General features: G+C 39.8%; 1 non-coding gene across 1 annotated transcript; it reads left to right on the top strand.

The window, feature by feature from the left end:
* The first annotated feature begins 678 nt into the window (after positions 1–678).
* Positions 679–750, top strand: Smp_tRNA_01486_Pseudo_CGA.1.1. Its single transcript has one exon. It is a non-coding gene (tRNA).
* Positions 751–6,747: the final 5,997 nt, after the last annotated feature.

The raw sequence follows: 6,747 nt of genomic DNA, 5'->3' as shown, positions 1-6,747 counted from the left end.
CAATTGACTCATGATTTGACATATTGTTCTTTTGAATACTTCTCAAATTAATCATTTATTTAACACCTTCACACTTGTCATTTTGGATTCATGAATGTTTTGTTTAAACAAAAAGAAGAGTCCATAAATAAAGTTCCTTTTCTATTTAAATAAGTTTATGAAATTTAACGAAACACCCCTCCTACCTCCCATCACCACCACCACCAAAGAAAATTAGTTACCCATCCCTAAAATTCTTCTATATAAATTTTGTATTGATTTGCATGATTGAGTAAATACACTTTGTATGACATTACACAAAAAAGTGGTAATCATGCGGATAACCACTTACAACTAGTTTTATATCCCCCTATTGAAAAAAAAGAAAAAAAAAGAACATTCAAAATTGTGGCATATAAGGTTTTTATTACTTCACTTTGTTTGTAAGCTTCAATAGATTTTAAACAATAAATTAGTATAGTTGAAAAAAAAAAAAAACACTTCAAAGATTCTTTTGTTTCTTTTTACATGAGCAATTGTTATTGTGCAACCAAACGTGTTGAGTATTAGTACAAAAAGGAACCAAATATATATGCAAACCACGTCTGTCGTGAGATAGGAATTCACTGATGACAATTGGTGAATGGTTGCTCAACTTCGTGGATCAGTTGAAGTTAGACATTAACACCGTTGGATGCCGGCTCAGTGGTCTATCGGCTAAGGGCTTCGGCTCGAGACTGGTAGGTCCTGGGTTCGAATCTCGGGAGAGCGGGTTCGTGGATGCGCACTGCTGAGGAGTCCCATAGTAGGACGAAACGGCCGTCCAGTGTTTCCAGGTTTTCGATGGTGGTCTAGCTTCAATTGACTCATGCTTTCAACAATGAAATATATATGCACCACACAATTTACTTCATTTGTGTGTGGACTGTGATACTGCCTAGGCGCGCTAACTGAAGCATGTGGTTTAATTAGGGTACTACTTTTTGAGACTTCGACCTGAAGGTTTAATCCACAAGGCAGTGTTGTAACGTTAGAAGATGCAGTCCCATAGTAGCCGATGACCGATAATTGTTCCATACTCTATTTCTTCCTTCACGATCCTAGAGTGTATACGCATCATTGATTTGGAATCAGAGTTTTCCAACCCCCTTAGTTGGACAATCTGTGTCCACCAACTCGGTTAAAGCCCAATACATTCGGTTTTCGTCCTCTCAGTTCCGTAAACAACAACCCTAACATGAGAAGGCAATGAGTAAGACTTTCGTGAGAGTGTATATAAATGCATGGCCATATGATAATATTTGGGGATGGAGAGCTGACTATCCCCATCCTCGACCGTACCAGGGCATTTGGGGGCATACAAACTGTTAAACTGAAAACTTAACAGAGGTTATTTATTATCTGCATCTTACCCAAATAAATCATCCTAATATTTGTTCAATTAACTAAGGATAAACACTAGTTTTGAAAATTTAAGTCTCCTGATGATAATTTTAGTGTCATCAACCTATTTGAAGAAATAAAATTACGATTTACAGTTGATAGTTGAGGTTAGGAAATAGATTTAGAGCTGTTATCACGAACTGATATCAACTAGAATGCCAAAACTTTATCTATCCAAATAGATGAGTGAATCTCGTTTCAAAATCCGAGACTTGTATTTCTTAGCCTTGATTGGTTCGTCCATAAAAATTAATAGTCTCATCCAAGAAAAAAAAAATCAATAATCAAACAGTTTCTTCAATAATTTATGACATTTCTTGATTCCCTTCCCCCTCAAAAAAAAAAACACCCCACTTTTTTTTTTAATTTTTTCAAATAATGACAGAATTATAGACAAATGATAATTTATTTCTTTTTTCTTTTTTTTTCCCTCTTCTTTATTTATTATTAGTTTACCTATTTTATTATTATTAGCTTTATTTAATATTATATTTTTGGTACAATATAGAATTATCAGCACAATCCACTTCAACAAGTTTCCGTATCTTACTTCTTGATCGATCCTGACGGCAAATATAAAATGAACACCAATTAGAAGTTAGAAGTCCAGTCAATCGATATCTAAATAATGTACATTCTTCTTACCTTATATTGCCTGCCAGAAACCACGATACCAGTGGACTTCAAGCAGGTCTGTTATGAGATATCAACTCACTGAAGACATTGGTGGATGTATCGCTCAATTTCGTGAATTGGTTGAAGTTAAACATTAACACAGTTGGATGTCGGCTCAGTGGTCTAGAGGTTAAGCGTTCGACTGATAGGTCCTGAGTTCGAATCTCGCGAGGCGAGATCGTGGATGCGTATTGCTGAGGAGCACCACAATAGGACGTGTTGGTCGTCCATTGCTTCCATGTTTTCCATTGTGGTTTAGCTTAGATTGACTTATGATCTCAACTACTGAAATAACTAGAATTGTTTTTATTATTTTCGTTTTAGTGTGATGTGGGTTACTTATATCCACATAAGTAGTATAAAACGATGGTCTGGTATTGAATGTTTTTCTGTAGAAGATCGATAGAGAAAGAACGGGAACGAAACGCAATTGGTATTAAAATACATGAACAATGAAATCAGAGACGATAGACTGATACTTGTAGAAGGAACAGTCAGGATTGAGACAATTGATTGGTAGTTTGCAAATTAACTAATTACTGTAATTGTCAGATTTTACTGTTATATTCCGTAATTTTGTGCCTAAATTGATTTGATTGTCCCCAGTCGTGTTCTTGTCCACCAAAATAGAACTAGATATTTTCTAAGAGGAAATACAAAATGAAAAGACCACTATTGTATTTCATTTCACTTGTTAGCTGCCAAATGAATAGCTGAATAAGATACACATAATTAACAGGATAATTAAATTTCTCTACTCTGTACTTGAAGTTGACAGTGACAAGCTATACATGATAGTGTGAATTTATCAAAAAGATATTCAATGACGCAAAGCTAAAGGTTATGATTTCAAACAAAGCAACATTGATATGACAAAGTTGACTCATGATCCATTCACTATTATGAATGAAACACGAAAACTATTTTTGCAGAATTTGTTGTATAAACCGTCTTCACAAAGCTTTATTCTTTGACACTTGAATTATATATCGAAAATTGAGACATCAAGTATATTACTTACTTACGCCTGTTACTCCCAATGGAGCATAGGCCGCCGACCAGCTTTCTCCAATCCACTCTGTCCTGGGCCTTCTTTTCTAGTTCTATCCATTTTTTGTTTATTCTTCTCATGTCTGTCTCTATTTCGCGGCGTAATGTGTTCTTTGGTCTTCCTCTTCTCCTTTGACCTTCAGGATTCCATGTTAGGGCTTGCCTTGTGACGCAATTAGGTGATTTCGTCAAGGTGTGCCCAATCCACTTCCAGCGCTTCCTCCTGATTTCTTCCTCTGCTGGAATCTGGTTTGTTGTCTCCCACAGTAACTTGTTGCTGATAGTGTCTGGCCATCTGATCCGAAGTATCTTGCGTAGACAGCTGTTAATAAACACTTGTATCTTCTGGATAATGGCTTCCGTAGTTCTCCACGTCTCCGCCCCATACAGTAGAACTATCTTGACATTTGTATTGAAAATTGTGATCTTGGTGTTGGTTGACAATTGTTTTGAGCTCTAGATGTTTTTCAGTTGTAGGCATGCTGCTCTTGCTTTGCCGATGCGCGCCCTCACATCTGCATCTGATCCACCGTGTTCATCAATGATGCTGCCTAGATATGTAAAGGTTTCCACATCTTCCAAAGCCAGATCATCCGCGAAGTCTAAATCGTCAAGCTGCATCCTGCCTGTCCACTGTATCCCGTGCATTCCTCCAGATGTTGACGTCTTCATGATTCAGTCGATCACCAGGAGAAAGAGAAAGGGTGAGAGTAAGCAACCTTGTCTAACACCGGTCTTTACTTCAAACGAGTCGGTGAGTTGTCCTCCGTGAACGATTTGGCAGTTTAGTCCATCATAGGAGTTCCGTATGATATTGACTATATACTCAGGCACGCCATAGTGTCGAAGAAGCCTCCATATGGTCGTCCTATCCACGCTATCAAATGCCTTCTCGTAGTCAATGAAGTTGATGTAGAGTGATGAATTCCATTCGATTGATTGTTCCACAATGATACGTAGAGTTGCGATTTGATCTGTGCACGATCTATCCTTACGAAATCCAGCTTGTTGATCTCGGAGTTGGGCGTCCACGGAATCCTTCATCCTATTTAACAATATCCTGTTGAAGACTTTTCCTGATATTAAGAGAAGAGTGATGTCCTTTTAGTTATCACACTTGCTGAGATCGCCTTTTTTTGATATCTTGATCAGAAGTTATTATTTCCAGTCTGTTGGTACTTGTTATTCATCCCAAATCTTACTGAAGAGGATGTGGAGTATCTTGGCAGTTGCTGCTACATTTGCTTTCAGTGCCTCTGCCGGGATGTTGTCTGGTCCCGCTGCTTTGCCGCTCTTGATTTGACTAACGGTCATGCTGATCTCTTCAATTGTTGGTGGGCCAATATCGATTGGGAGGTCCGTGGGTGCTGCTTCGATGTTGGGTGAGTTCAGTGGAGCTGGTCGATTCAAGAGTTCTTTGAAGTGTTCTACCCACCTGTTTCGTTGTTCTTCAATGTCGGTGATTACTTTGCCTTCCTTGCTTTTCACTGGTCTTTCTGGCTTACGGTAATTTCCAGCAAGTTTCTTTGTTGTATCATACAATTGTCTCATGTTCCCCTCTCTTGAAGCCTTTTCCGCTGTCATCGCTAAATCTTCCACATATTTACGTTTGTCGGTTCTGATGCTCATCTTCATTTGCTTGTTGGCCTCTGTGTAATCGGCTTGTGCCTTGGCTTTTTCCACTCTGGTTCGGCTGATATTGATTGCTGCCTTCTTGTTCCTCCTTTATTCAATTTTATCCAGTGTACTAACAGTGATCCATTCCTTGTGATGGTGCTTCTTGTGACCCAGAACCTCTTGACATGTTGAAACGTTTGCCTCCTTGATACCTTTCCAGTTGCTCTCCATGGTAGTCCCCTCTCCATTGAGTAGATCATGAAAGGCCTGGAACCTGTTGCTGAGGGCTATGTTGAATTTGTTGAGTTTGTCAGCATCTCGAAGAAAGGCCGTATTAAACTTTTGTGATGTTGTCCGCGCCGTTGTCCAATGCTCCTTAAGTTTCAGTTTCATTTTGGCGACCAGCAAATGATGATCTGATGCTATATCAGCTCCTCTTCTGGTTCTCACATCCTCCATCGTCCTCCTGAACTTTTTGTTGATGCAGATATGGTCGATTTGATTCTGTGTAGTGTGATCCGGTGAAATCCAAGTGGCTTTGTGTATGTTTTTGTGTGGGAATATGGTGCCACCTATGACCAGTTTATTGAAGGCACATAGGTTTACAAATCTCTCACCATTTTCGTTCCTTTCTCCCAGTCCATGTTGTCCCATGACGTCTTCGTATCCAGTGTTGTCCATTCCAACCTTGGCATTGAAATCTCCCATTAGAATGGTCAGGTCCTTGGTTGGGCACTTCCTAAAGATCGACTGCAGCCTATCGTAGAATTGGTCTTTAGCGTCTTCATCGTAGTCATTGGTAGGCGCATAGCATTGGATGATGTTCATTGTAATCCCCTCTCTCTTTGTTTTGAAGGAGGCTTTGATGATCCTCGGTCCATGAGATTCCCATCCTATAAGTGCATTTTGTGCTTTTCTGGACAGCATCAATGCAACTCCTTGTGTATGTGGGGCATTTTCTTCTTCATGACCGGAGTATAACAGAAGTTCTCCTGAAGACAGTCGTTGTTGTCCAACCTGCGTCCAATGTGTTTCGCTGATTCCAAGCACCTCCAGGTTGTATTTTCTCATTTCTGCAGCAATTTCAAAGACTCTTCCGGTCTCCCACATTGTTCAGACATTCCATGTACCTATAAAAATTGTTGCTCTGGTTGTAAGAAGGTGCATCGGCCTCATGACTTCCGAAGGAACTCGGCTTTCATCACGAGACGTCATAATTATTCCTTCTACTCCCAGGGCAGAGTTTGAATGGTTTGAATGATTTTTTCTGGTTAGCGTTTTTTTAGCGAGTTGATCTTCTACGGGATGGGGTCGCTAACCACATGCCCAACCCTCTTCCTTTGTGTGGGCTTGGGACCGGCAGTAACCCCCAGAGGAGCTACAGGCGGAGTTCACCAAGTATATACTGAATGTTATCTTCGTTCTTGTATTTGCAGGTGATGATGACAAGGAACACCCTTAAAATTGTTCTGTCATTGATCGGATAACACTATACGTCACCCAGTGATTTAGATTTCGCACAGTTCATAATAGTCTCAAACTAATACAAAACAGCAAGTTAGAGTTACCTGGTTCCTATTAATCCTAACAGTGGAATTCATACATCGTTCTAAGCTAGACTACGGATGAAAATCTGGAAGAACCCGACGGCCGTTCCGTCCCAGTATGGAACTCTTCAGCAATGTGCATCCACGATCCCACACATCGGACTAGAACATAGGACCTTCAGTTTCACTCTCAACTTATGAACCACTGAACCGGCAACCAATGGTAATAATGTCGTAGATATGTAATGCTGAAGGGTGCAATACTAGGACGAAACGGCCGTCCAGCGCTTCCATGTTTTCAATGGTGGTCTAGCTTAGATTGACTGGTGAATTCAATTGTTAAAATACTACAATCTCCACAAAACCCCATACTCTTATTAATTCTTTCATCATTGTTATTCGGTGACGAATATGATTCTGACAATCACGTAGCGTG

The sequence above is a fragment of the Schistosoma mansoni genome, chromosome 4 (assembly GCF_000237925.1).
Source record: "Schistosoma mansoni strain Puerto Rico chromosome 4, complete genome".
Lineage (NCBI taxonomy): Eukaryota > Metazoa > Platyhelminthes > Trematoda > Strigeidida > Schistosomatidae > Schistosoma > Schistosoma mansoni.
This window is presented reverse-complemented; position numbering and strand designations above follow the sequence as displayed.